The following is a 14,754-nucleotide window of genomic DNA, read 5'->3' on the forward strand; positions in this document are numbered from 1 at the left end:
TAGACTTTTATTTTACAGAACATCAACCTAAGATAGCAGTAGAAGGATAACCATTTAAAAGAACATGGAGTAGGTTAAGGATTGTCTGCTTAGTAACGAAACTGTAGAAAAACTAATATCTAAAAGAAAAAAAAGAAGAAAAAGAAACCTGTTGAAATACAGCGCATTTGCAAAAAGAACAATTGATGGACAGAATGCAGAACAATGTCATTCATTCGCCTCAGTACAGAGATCTGGGCCTAAAACCATTGTTTCTTTGCTCACTATGCCAATCTAGTTTGGACCCAGCCATATGCAAATCAGTTTTGACTTACTTTTAAAATTAAATCACAAAAAGTATATGTTCCAACAGCAGTGAAAATGTTTGAACTTGGAGTGGTCAGATTTAGCCTTCCGACTCCCAAATCAGCAACAGTAGGGAAAGTGTTGGACTATGGAGGGGACATAGATTTATTATTCCAACTCCAACGTAAACAACAGTAGGGAATGTGTTGGACTTTGGCAGGTTCAGATTTACTATTCCCACTTCAAGTAAGCGACAGTATGAAAAATGTTGCTTTTTGAAGGGATCAGATTTACTATTATCACTCTGACCTGGGCAACAATTGGGATGATGTTGGACTTTGAAGGGGTCAGATTTACTATTCCTACTCCAATGTAAGCAACAGTAGGAAACCAGTCGTACTTTGGCAGGATTAGATTCGCTACTCCCACACCAACCGAAAGAACACAAGGGAAAATGTTGGACTTTGGTGGGGTCAGATTTAATATTTCTACTCCAACCTCAAAAGGATAGGGAAGGTGTTGGATTTTGGAACGGCCAGAATTAATACTCCCATTCAAGCACAAGCAACGGTAGTGTTAGGATACGTTCAAACCAAAGAGCTTGAACCCTCTCTTCTCAATGACGTTGGCCTTAAATGTTTCTATATGACAAAGGTTTACAAGGTGTTCATAATGATTGTAGATTAATGCACAAGTTATTTATTGTTTTAGCCAAGGTTTGTTTGCTCTTAACAGACTAACTGTATTCTCCAAAAGAACCTCCCATTCATAGCAGGTGTATTCTCCATATTCCCTTGAGCCCATCATTTGCACAATTGAGCGCTGCACGTTTTTCTGAGAAAACAGTTTCAACGTGCAGCGCGTGTGTTTATTCAGAGCCCCACCCGATGTTCTCTATAAAAGGCTGTTCGGAGCTGTGATGTCGTGGTTTCACCACTGTAAGTAAGGAGCCAACTCTGTGGTCGCAGGGAATCTATTTATTCAAAATATTGCCTTCACAAGAAGAGCGCCGAGCGTCTTACTAGCATCGCCCTCAGGTCGCTCATACAATGCTCAATAGCGTCTCGCGCATGCGCATTACTCTCGCTCTCACGTCCTTGCGTGTCGCGTCATACGCAACCACAAGGACTAGAGCGCAACACTACATATCTCCCCTTTTTATACATATATAAGAGAATGCTTGAGTCCATGAGTTTAACATCCCCCCAGTTCAAAGTCTCTGAAATGAGCAGGCCTGATCACCGCTCTCCCAGCACATGTACGTCTTACCGGTGTGGAAGCTTCTTGCGTACCTTCTTATGCAGGGCTCACCATTCTGTCCCTCTGCTGACTCAGTTCATTTTTCTTGGGTGTCATACTCCTCTCGGCCTGCGCTTCCTCCACACCCGGCTCTTCCAGATCTTCTCCTTCTACGTGTGATTCTCCTTCCACTTGGCTTCCGCCTCTCTCACTCATTCATTTTTCGCTGCCTCTCAGTCCTTGATCTTATCGGTCTTTCTCTTCCTCCACGGGCCATTGTAGGATTTTGTTAATTTTAGCCATGCGGTCTTGGGACCACACATTACCGTCACTGAGTAAAGCAGCTATATCATATACTTCTTCCACTAGCATGGGCGGGCTGTAATTGCTTTCCCCTTTCCTTCTCAGCACTGCCAGCTTGACTCTCACCCATTCCCCTCTTTCAAGGGCTGCTTCCTTCACGTTTCTCCTCTTGTTATAGTGTTCTGTTTATACTCTCTGGGCCCTCTCAAGGTTATGCTGGACAACTGCAGGTAACCATTTGCTGGTGACGGTCTTTTCCCTCCAGACCACATTGTCCTTAGTAAATGGGTGCCTGCCTCTTAAGATCTGGAATGGGCTGTACCCTGTAGAGGTAGGGGTAATCCTGTAAGCCCATATCATACTCTGGACTTCCTTCTCCCAGTCCTTGCCCTTCATGATGGCAGCTTGTATGGACCCCATGAGGACCCGATTGAATCTTTCCACCTGTCCGTTGCTCGATGGGTGGTACACTGAGGTGTGTTTGGTTTTGATTCCATTCCTCTCTGTGCACCACTTCTTGGACGTAAATTGCGGTCCATTGTCACTCAGGATTGTTCTCGGGATCCCTTCCCTCAGGAATACTGAGGTGAGAAACTTTATCACTGTGTCGGAGTCCATTTCTTCCTGCACATGGACTTCCGGCTATTTAGAGTATTTGTCCACCAAAACACACAAGTGCTTTGGCATCCCTTGGTTGTCGAATACCGGTCCTAGAATATCAACTGATACGTCCTCCCAGGGGTTGCGAGGCTGTTTGAATCTTCCCAGCGCTGGCCGCAGCGGTTTCAATATCTTATCCGCTCCTTTCTTTAATTTTCAATTAAAGAAAATTAGGAAAATTGCCTGTTTCTTTTCACAGGCTGCCCTTACCCAGATTGTAATTGCCTTGGTCCTGTCGCGACTAGACTTTTCCAACAGTCTCTATTTGGGGCTCCAAATTGGAGAGTTAAAACGCCTTCAGCTAGTCCAAAACCAGGCTGCCAGACTTATTCTGAACCTTCCTAAAAGGCAGTCCATTAGACCAGGGTTAAAACATTTACATTGGCTGCCTGTCGCGCAGCGAGTTGCTTTCAAAACAGGGTGTATTTTATTTAAGTCCTTACATGATTCTGGCCCAAAGTTCATAAGAGATCTGTTCCTCAGATACGATCCTTCCCGCAATCTTCGGTCCACTCACAAATCCCTTTTGAGTGTCCCTTCCTACAAAAGGAAGCGTCTAGGCAGTTGCTGCTTTGATCATCTTGCAGCCACCTTCTGGAATTCCCTTCCTCTACAATTGAAACTGAGCGGTAATATTCTGAGCTTTAGACACTCCCTCAAAACCTGGCTATTCTCCCAGGCTTACTGCTGAGTTGTACTATCTCTATTTTTAACTGTTGTGCTGTGTTCTCTCCTATAGCGCCATGAAGCCCTTGGGCGTACGAGCGCTTAATCAATACATATTAACATTAACATTAACATTAACTGGTCACAGTCTCTCACGTGCCTTTCCAATTCCCTTCCAGTCCCGGCCACCAGTACATTTGCTTCACCAGCAGTTTGGTTTTCACAATGCTGAGGTGTCCTTCATGTAGCTGGCTCAGCAGGAGCGGAATCAATCTCGTGGGGGGCACCACTTTGTCACCTTGATACAAAAAGATTCCGGAGTCGCTCATCGATAGTTCCTCCCGCACTTCATAAAATTTCCTGAGCACCTCTTTCAACCGCCTCTTCTCAGGCCAACCGCTGATTAGGCATTAGGCATTCTTTGACTTCTTTTATGTCTTCGTCTTCTTCATACGCCTGTGCCCATTCTTGCTTGCTGATCACTCTTTCTGAGTCCTCCATTATTGCTACCATCTCTTCATTCTCCAACGATGGAGTGGGTGCTTCTTCCATGGCTGAGGCTCGACTGAGATAGTCAGCCACTTTGTTGCGCGTCCCCGGTATGTATTCTACATCGTACGTGTACTCCAACAGCTTCAGCGTCATCTTGGCTATGCGTGGGGTGGCGGTAAGCATGGGCGGAAAATCCGTTACGCTCGCGGATTTTGCGGATTTTCGGTAAATTCGCAATCCGCGAGATCCTCGAATTTCCCGCAAAATCCGCAAATTCGCACGCAGCGGATTTTTTGCTGCGTGCGGTGTAAGTTCGCAATTGCGAACTGGTACAAAACCCTCGCGAACTGGCAGAAATCCTTGCGAACTGGCAGAAATCCTTGCGAACACAAAAAAAGCATTCAGCCGGTTCAAAAGTTCAAACTCATCATTAGTAACCATTCCCTGTAGTGCTTCCTGACAAGGGCCCCGCCAGAGTTCAGTTGCTAGTTGCAACAATTATATGACCCTGCTCTGACCCTCACAGCAGGCTCATAGAATAGCTACAAGTAGGCCACAAAAAAAAAATTGCACTGCAACAGAAAGCAAATTACAGACAAGGAAGCAGGTGCCAGACTGGAATTTTAAAACAGTGACACATTAATAAATCAACCCCAAATTAATTCATGTCAGTTGAAGCAGGCAGGTGTGCTTGCTTTCCCCCCCCATAATCTACAGTGATGATGAACTAGAGGGTGGCATTGATGCACCAGAGGATGGCATGGGTAAAACAGAGGGTGGCAGGGGTGAAACAGAGGGTTCTGGGAACCTGTGATGATGAACCAGACGTAGAAACAACATAATCGTGACCGTTGCGAGCCGACATGTAAGTTCGCAATTGCGAACTGGTACAAAACCCTCGCGAACTGGCAGAAAGCCTTGCGAACTGGCAGAAATCCTTGCGAACACAAAAAAAAAATCCGCAAATTCGCGAGAATTCGCGGATTTTGCAGATTGCGAGTTCGCAAATTCGCAAAATTCGCGAACGCCAGATTCGCAAAATTCGCTCATGCTTAGGTGGTGGTCGCATGTCCACTCGAGGTGAGTACCTTGACCAGCGGTTTGTGGTCTGTCTGTAGACGGAATCTCGTTCCCCACAGGAACTGCCTGAACTTCCCCATGGCTCATACCGCCGCCAGCATTTCCTTCTCAATCACACTGAACTTTTGTTCTGTGGGGGATAACACTCTGGATCACCTCGCCTCGGTTTCTGGCTCTGGTGCACGTGGTGGGAGTTTCCCGCTTCTTGCGCCTCTGCCACGCTCCTCTTGTGATGTCACTGCTACCATGCTTCTGCTCCTCCTTCAGCTAACTTGAGCAGTGCAGCGTTCCTAGGTTCTTGCTGCTCCTCAGTGTGTTTATTGCACGCTCTCTTTTTTTTTTTTCTTTGTGAGAAATCCCACCCTCGTCGCCACTGTGATGTTGTGGTTTCACCACTGTAAGTAAGGAGCCAACTCTGTGGTCGCACGGAATCTATTTATTCAAAATATCGCCTTCACAAGAAGAGCGCCGAGCGTCTTACTAGCATCGCGCTCCGGTCGCTCACACAATGCCCGATAGCGTCTCGCGCATGCGCATTACTCTCGCTCTCACGTCCTTGCGTGTCGCGTCATACGCAACCGCAAGGACTAGAGCGCAACACTACAGGAGCAGTAGCGATCGCTTGTGCTCTTTGAGACATCCCTCCTCTCCTGAAGATCCCACTCAACTTACCTGGTCTCTGCATTCGGAGCTCTTCATTTTCGGCAGCGCATCTCTTCATGAAGAGCTCTTCATTTCACCGATTCTTCCCTTCTTCCAGAGCTTCAGGTCCGGCTTTGAATTCTTTCCCCATCGCTTCTGGTAATTCAAGACTTCCTGTTCCAGGTGTGAACCTGAACGACCTGCAACAAAAAGAACAAGAGGTTATTAGCCGTTTAGCATTTGAAACACTCGAGTAAGTACATTTTTGTTATTTATTGCAAAGGAAATCATTGAACATCACGGAGACTTTCTGAATAGAATTGACACTTTTAAAGCAATCTTTATTTTAGACTTATTTTGTTGTGGGAGTACTCAGACCACAAGGAATACTAGGACAAATTATGAGGTTTAAGCAAAATAAGTGACAATGAGCAGAGAATTCTTCGAGTACCTATTTCAGGGATTATGAACCATTTATATAATAATCCAAATATTCCAGGACCGTTGCAATTATTCAAGGATATTATATCTTTGTAGTATGAACAAATAAGATAAGTAAGCAACGGTGAATATATTCCCAAATGTATCTTGTACTACTCAGAAATTGAATGAATGTTTTAATGATTATTTTTTTTTGTTTATTTGAATATACGTAGGAAAGAAGTCGCTTTCTTCAAAAGGAAATACATCCTATCTGGGGAGATCGAAAAAGACCAGAAATAGAGAGGTACATCAATGTATAACAATTGTATAGACCTAAGAAACTGGGAATACATAGAACAGGTGGTAATACTGTTATCTTTGTTGTCTCTTCTGTTGTTTCTTGATAGATAATACAGAAAGCAAGGCTCCCCTCCAGTTGACATTCAAGAGGAGTAGTGTTTCTCTCTCTCTTTTTTTATTTTATCCACTTCCCCCTTCCCGTGAGCTTCTTTTCTTCACACACTAAAATAATCAGTGCAGTGAGATTAGAGGTTTAAGAGTGGGTAAGAATTGTCTTCAGAACTCTCCAGCAGAACTACCTGGTTGTTCAGGTGAGAGAGGTACAGAAAATGTTGGAATTTGGAAAGCTCAGCTTTACCCTTCCCTCTTCTAAGTTGAAAAATTAATGAATATGACATATTGAACCTTAAAATATATTTCACAAATATTTAACAAAAATATAATATTGTTAAAATTATATATTTTATATAAATAAAAACTAAAAACAGTCAACAGAGAAAACTATAAATAAAATTACATTTAAAGTGTTATCAATTTATTAACTTTATAATAACAGGTTTAAATCACTTTCCACCACATTACTCTAAAATTCCAGCACCCACAAAAACGAATGTAAATAATATTTAAAAAAACTATATTTAAATGAACAATACTGTCAAATTAAGTATCATATAAAATATAATATAATTATTTGTTATACAGGTTATTAAAAACATAGTTTACAGAATCAATTATCTAACTACACAATTAACTATTACACATTATTTGCATTTTTAAAATGATCCATTAAATATGTTTTTAAAGAATTGCATGCCTATTAATCACATTAACTAATTAGAACCTATAAAAAATATAATACAACCAAAAAACACATTTAAAATACTTCCCATTCTATTCCCCTACAAATCAAACAACCAATAAATAAATACAATTAAGAAATGTAAAAAAACTTTAAATAGACTATCAAATCATATACAATTATACTAAAAAGAATTTCACATATTTAACATTACAATAATAACGTATAACACAAAAAATAAAGCTTTATAAAATATTTTAAAAAGAGATTATTTACAACTATGTTATTAAATATGGAGTAACATCCTAAAAAAAACATACTTTACTTCAATATTCTGTCCCTCGATATTCTTGGCATCACAATATTTTTTACACAAAATTTGTGTCAATTAATAATAATAAATAATAATAATAATAAAGAGCTTATAAAGCGCACAGTAACGCCATCACGGCATGTCCCCGCGCTGAATGGAGCTACTCACAACCACCCACTACAGAACCCCTAGCCCTACAAGGTATAGAGTAGAGTTTTGAGCCTAGCCCGAAACACCGTCTCACTGCTCTCCAGTCTCAGGGCAGGAGGAAGTTTGTTCCAGTGCTGAGCAGCTTGGAGCAAAAAAGATCGTCCGCCCATTCTTGCCTTCCTTACCCTTGGGACTGTCAACAGCCCAATGCCCTCCGAGCGGAGGGCCCTTGGTGGTTCGTAGCGGCTGACTAAGTCCCTAAGATAGGCGGGCGACCTGCCCCAGACAATACGGTGACAGAAGAGGAGGCATTTGAACACCACGCGTTTCTTCACTGGCAACCAGTGAAGCGCATCCAGTGCCTGCTGAGAATTTGCTCTCCTGGGTCTCCTTAACACCAGTCTGGCGGCGGCATTCTGGATGACTTGCAGGCGACCAAGGCTACCCTCGGTGGACCCAAGGAACAGAATGTTTCCATAGTCCAACCGAGAGGTCACCAGCGCCTGCGTCAACGTCCTTCTGGCCTCTAGGGTAGCAGGTCTAAAGTTTTGTTTAGGGTCTTCAGTACCCGAAACACTTGCCCACAAGACGCCTTATATGGCCCTCACAGGAGAGAGTGGGGTTAACCCATACTCCCAGGTTCTTAGCCTCCTCACAAGGTGTTCAAATAATATTTTGGTGGAATACTCCATCACTTTCCCAAACTCATTTTAATGACTACCCTAAACCAGTTAACAAAATCATCTGATCCTTATCACTGTAGTCCGACATCTAAATGGTGACCAGTGCTATCTCTTTTGAGTTAGGGGAGACCTCGCTGTTGGGGAACCGGTTGCGAGTCTCGGCAGGGACGCTCAGCATTCTGTGATTCTGGGCAAATCGCTTTATCTCCCTGTGCCTAACAAAAATTAATGTGTCGATCTGCAGCTTAACTGGTGCTCATGTAAAGTGCTCTAATACCTTCAGGACTAATTTGCGCTGTATAAAAAAAACTCCACAATTACATCACAGCATGATGGTTGTGAGGGATTAGGTTACTCAATACCTTTAGACGCTCAATTAAGACAAGGCTACACTGATGGGAATTGAGGGCAGAATGGCCCTTGGGAGCCAGCCTTATGACCTCAGGAATTCTCTTCATCAAATCCTTTCTTGCCTTGCGTTGGCAGGTAGGAGCTCTGCTTTCTGGCATTGAAACATTTTGTCACTTCCCATTACCGAAGGCTCCTCAAGTCCTTACTGAGACATCTGCAGGTCATAGACAACCCACTGCTCGACAGATCAATGGCATTGGAAATTTTAAGTTAGTAACTCTCACTGGCTGCATATTTTAGGTTGGATGGGTTTACCACTGGGCACACTGTGTATACATAACTCTTTATAACATGATTCACAGCTATTGGAACAAAGTTTCCTAGATATGTCCCAAGCCCCTGCTGGTCTACAGAGAACCATTCACTTCTCGGAGTATACTTATTCCAGGGCATTTGGTTGGGTGAGGCTTTTTGTGTTAATGCTCCATTATCGTGGATCAATCTTCATTTCCTTCTGTGCACCATCTGTAATGAGTAAAAGATCTAAAAACTACTGAAAACTCATTATACAATCTGTGGTTCCTAATCCTATTCTTCCTGTCTTTGTACCTGGCTTTTTGTGCATGGGCATAAAACTAACTTTTTTGAGAAACTAGCAAATTGTCTCAAATTAATATTTCGAAGAAGTAGCTTCTGTGTGCTTTCAGCCAAAGAAAATCACTGTGTATAGAGTGGCTCACTTCCATCAGTGAAAGGAAATAAATACTTAAGTGATGATACCAGTCCCTTTGATGTACCAATCACAGGCAGATGCCCCCACTGTGTGATTATTTGAGAATAAGCAGGTCATGACGCATGGGAACCTGTAATCTCTGAAAACAACGGTCACTCGCTTTATTATAATCTAGTTGTGATGGGGAACATCCATTACAACGTTGTTATTACAACGACCTACCTTTACAAAGCAACTGTTACAACACAGCTGCCCTTACATCGCATGCCATTACAATGCATTTCACTAAAATGCATGCTATTAGAATGCATACCATTACAAACGCATGCCATTAGAATGCATTCTAAGGTAAGTAATGGGGATTTCTTTAGTATTAGGGTGGGTATGGGTTTTGGGGTACATGGGAATAGTAATTTTTACCCCTACACTCTCCAACGTGTTCCCTACTGTTACACTCACTGGAGTGGGAATAGTAATTTGTACCCCTACACTATCCAACACTTAGTAATTTTTACCCCTACACTATCCAACACTTACCCTACTGTTGCACTCACTGGAGTGGGAATAATAATTTTTACCCCAACACTATTCAACACTTACCCTATACTGTTGCTCTAAAAGTATTATGCATTGTAGTGACATGCGTTGTAATGGTATGCGTTGTAATGGAATGCGTTGTAATGGTATTTTTAGAAAAAATGCCATGCGTTGTAAAATGGAATGGAATGTAATGGTAGTTGCGATGTAAAGGCTGTGTTGTTAAAGCATGCATTGTAATTACATGCATTGTAACGTCATATATTCAGTTGTGAGATCACTAGTTATTATTGCTGAATTGTGATGATAGAATTCCTCAGCAAAAGCCAGCAGACTGAGTGAAAGGCTGAAAACAGAGCCAAGTTTCAACTGCTGTCTAAATTATTAATGCAAGAACTAGATTCTCAGCTGTGAGCTCTTTCCTTGAAATAAAAAGTCATTAGCAGAAATTAGCTATTTATGGCATTTTGTTTAATGTTTGAACAGCTATAGTTCAATACATGGAACCAGGAATCTCTCTGCATGTTACCAAACATCATGAACTGTAGCTGTTTTAATGGCACTTGCATTAAACTGAACATATGTTGTTGCAGCCAATTATTAGCTACACATTAGTGTGTGTTAAATTAACCCTACAGATTTTGCATAGAATCTGAACATATGCATTCAAATGAAGGTACAAGGTGTAAAGGATAATATACTGACCTTATATAGTAACTCAAGCATCAGCCTCCTTCTCCTACATTGTCACAGAACTCCACTGTAACGTGAAATATCCTTATGATTTACATAAGGAGTACTTTATCCCATATATTATAATTCCTTATTATTGTTACCCTGATTGAAGATGAAATCGAGAGTTCTGAAAGATCTTGATTCTGGTTTTGAGTTCATGATGTCAACATTATCAGTTTTGAGATTGGTCTTGCCAAGAAAATCAGTAACGACAAAATATTTGAATAATTTGCCTCTCTTGCTGTTGAACAACCCACTTTTAAAAAGTGTAAGATGCACTTATAGAATTACTGGAGGGCATAGTATGGGGTGGTGCTGAGTGAAGTCAACTTAAATGAATTAGTAAAAGACATAGAACCTAAATAGTTAATATTTAACAGACAACTAGACAGAATAAAATTACATGAACTATATCACTCTTTATATAATGTTGAATAAACAAGCTAATTGTTCATTGGTACTTAATAGTCAAGTAAATAGGAACATACGACAAGAAGAAGGAAGAGAGCAGCTTTTCAGTACAGCCCTATTCTTTGGATGTCAAATTGTTAATAGATGTTGAAAATGTGTGAAATGTTTGCATAGCTCCATGTTTAATTAGTAGAATCCAGTTTTCTTTTCATACCCCCAGTATTTTATTTTTATCGCCCAGAATAATGTGGACAAATGTTGAAGACCTTGATAACTTATTTTTTTTCTTTAAGGCAGGGTGGAGAATATAGGGGCATATTATCAAGGGGGTTTATCTCTGCTTTTTCGGCTTTAAAAGCCAAGAAAGCAGAGATTATTATTAATATTATTGAATTTTGTACCGCACACGGTTACCATGAGGCATCCCAGCGCTTATAGAAACCAAGAGCAGGCTACTAATAAAAAACAGAGAAGCTACAGTTATTCTGGGAACAGATACGTTTTCAGATGTTTCCGGAATCTGAGAAGGTTTGGTTCGGACCGCAGCGAGAATGGGAGGGAGTTCCAGGCGAGCGCTGTATGGATAGAAAAACTCCTGCCCCCTGAGCGGGCTCTCCTGATTCTCTTAGTCTGAAGGAAATGTTTATTGTCAGAGCGTAAGGCTCTTGTAGACTTATAAGGGCGAATCATGTCCTTCAGAATAGCTGGTCCTTTCCCCTGTATGCTCTTGTGAGTGATGCACAGGGCCTTAAAGGTAACTCTCTCTTTAACAGGGAGCCAATGGAGTGCTTTTAAAGCAGGCCTGGCTGACTGCCTGGCCGGAACATTCCGCAGCAGCCTTGCTGCTGCGTTCTGCACTTGTTGCAGGATCTTAAACGTTGACTCTGGTGCTCCAAGAAAGAGCGCGTTACTGTAGTCCAGGCGTGAGATGATTAATCCTTGGACTAACAGCTTCCGGGAGAGTTCTGGTAACAGGGGGAGAACCTTACGGGCCGACCGGAGCATTCCATAACAAACGCCCGCGATCTTCTTGGCGTGTGTCCTAAAGGACAAGTCCGGCTCCAGCCAGACCCCCAGGCTCTTGATCTCTTTTTTGGGTCAGGCGGGGTGCCCATGCAGTTGGGCCAGCTGCTTGGCGAGAGGGCAAAACTTGAATGACCCAAGATCATCAGCTCAGTTTTTGAGCCATTCAGTTTGAGCGATGACCTGGACATCCAATCAAACACATCTCTCAAGCAAGCATGGAGTGTCTCAGGCTGTTTCTCCAGCTGTGTAAGACTCACCACTAGCTGGGTGTCATCCGCGTAGCTTATGGTCTTAAAGCCAAACGGAGACACCACACCCTCCAGGGGTGCCATATACACGTTAAATAACGTGGGGCTAAGGGATGAGCCCTGTGGCACCCCGCAGTGGAGTGGGAGGGGAGGGGATTTTGCATTTCCTTCCCAAACCTCGAAGGTACGCCCCTCCAAAAAGGAGGCCAACCATTCCAGGGCCACTCCTGTGACACCTGACTCAGCTAGACGTTGTATCAGCACCCCATGGTTGACGGTATCGAAGGCCGCACTGAGGTCCAGGAGGATCACTGCCACTGATCCCCCTGCATCCAAAGTGTTTCTGGCCTCCTCTACCACTGCTAGCAGAGCCGTGTCCGTACCATGGCCTGGTCGAAATCCCGTCTGGGAGTCCCTCAACCGGCCATTCTCCTCAAGAAAGTTTGATAACCGATGGTTCGCCAGCCTCTTGGCAATCTTACTCACTCCTGGTAGTAAGGAGATGGGCCTGAAATTGGCCAAGTTCTGCGGGTCCAAGCCCGGCTTCTTCAGAAGCGATTTGACAACCGCACTTTTCCAGTCAGGCGGCACTGTCCCCTGAGTGAACGAGAGATTGATCAGATCGGTCAGGGGCTCTCCTATCGCCAGGGCGGCCTGCTTAAGGTACCGCATCGGGACAGGCTCCCGAGGTGAGCCACTTTTCATGCTCCCGAGGACCTTCAGTACTTCACCTGTAGATACAGGGCCAAATGACGTCAGTCGATTTTCCGACATGCTGAAGTCCTCAGAAGGGGGCGATGTTCCCAAGACCGAGGGGAGAGAACTAATAATAATGTCGATTTTGTTTTTGAAGTAGGTGGCTAATTCCAGACATTTTTCCTGTGGTCTATCATAGACAGGAGTAGGCTCAGGTGGTTTAAGAAGCTCCTTCATCACTAAGAAAGCTTCCCTGGATGAGGACACAGCATGGTTTACTCTCTCCCCATAGAAGGAGGCCTTAGCAATACGTATAGCACGTTTGTATATTCTAAGTTCGATGCAATATTTTTCCCTGCTATCTATCTCCGGGCACCTTCTCCATAATCTCTCCGCGCGTTTGCAGTTCTGTCTCAAGGTTCTGAGCTCTGGGGTATACCAAGGGGCAGACCCCATTCTCTTGTCCCTAATGAGCATCTTCTTGAGGGGAAGCACATGGTCCAGTGCATTGGTCAACCAGTTCCTCACTATAACATCTGCAGTCACCGGGTCACAGCCCTTCTCAGGCTGAGTGTCCTCCAGACGGGCATTCCAAGTGTCTACCGGGAGCCTTGACCATGCCCTATCTATTCTAAATTCCCTGAGTGGGAGCGTGTCATCACACTTAATCTCCCAGTTAGCCATGATCAGTGAGTGGTCAGACCAAGGAAGAGCGAGGGGAGGCATGGCGGATATACCCGTCATGTTCGAAAAGATGGGGTCAAGAAGATGACCTTTGACATGGGTGGCCCCAGTATTTATCAGTTTCATCTGCAGGGCGCTCAGCTCGCAGATGAAATGATAAAATGATCTCCCTATTACCTAGCTGTCGCTAACACCAGTTAGCGACAGCTAATAGGAGATAGCGACCATCTTGGGCCCCGCTTTGCATGTCAGTGATATTTATCACTAATGACATGCAAAGTGGGCGTGCCAAGATGTTAGCGACTGGAAACAGTCGCTAACATCGCTATCTCCTATTACCAACTTTTGGAGATATTCGCGCTAAGCGCGAATATCTCCAAAAGCTAACACCTGCCCCTGAGCAGTTCTTATCCATGTTATCCAACGGTAGGTGGATAACATGGCTAAGAGCATTAGCTCGGTAATGCATGAATATCGCTGACTTTTCAGCGATTTTCATACATTATTGTCGATTTTTATCGCATTTGCGATAAACCTTGGTAATACCAAGGTTTATCTGCGATAAAAATCGCCGCAGCTCGGCGATAATTTTTTATCTCCAACCAAGCAATAGCGATAATTATCGCTATTGCTCGGTAATATGCCCCACAGTTTCTGATATAAATACAATTACATTTAACAACTGAAGCCTTTAAGGTGGCTCCCAGTTCGAACTTCAAACTGAAAGTGTTCAAAGGTCCCTCAGCCACTCGCTCCTCCTCTGGTACTGTTACAGTGAGTCTGCGTGAATGAGTTTCATTTTAAACCCACTTTTTTGCAATTCTCAAGTTTCTTTTGGAGTTAGTTTGCATGTTTATGTAGTACGGCGTATCCCTCATGAGGGTATCCACGTGCTTTCCATGGGCACTGGGAGATGTAGGGCCTCATTTATGCGGTTTTGCCGTAAGGAAGCACAGCAGGTCTTCCTGCTGCGCTTCCCTACGGCAAAAGAAAAGGGCAGATACGGCACATTCCTGTCCTTTTCCCCTGCACAGGTGCACAATGGGCTGCCTGCGCCAACGCAGGCACCTTTGCACAATGGTGAAAGGCTGCGGGGATGATTATTTTTGTACAGGAAGGGAAACCTTTCTGTACAAAAGTAATCACAAGAGGCTTTTCCTCTTTCAATGTGTGCTGCAGGCTTCTGTGCCACGGAACGTCACAAAAAGTGACGTTCCGATGGCGCAAGGGTCTCATAAATGAGGCCCTAAGTGATTTGCCCAGAATCACAGAACGTTGCGCAGACACCGAGGCTAGAA

The sequence above is a fragment of the Lissotriton vulgaris genome, chromosome 1_1 (assembly GCF_964263255.1).
Source record: "Lissotriton vulgaris chromosome 1_1, aLisVul1.2, whole genome shotgun sequence".
NCBI lineage: Eukaryota > Metazoa > Chordata > Amphibia > Caudata > Salamandridae > Lissotriton > Lissotriton vulgaris.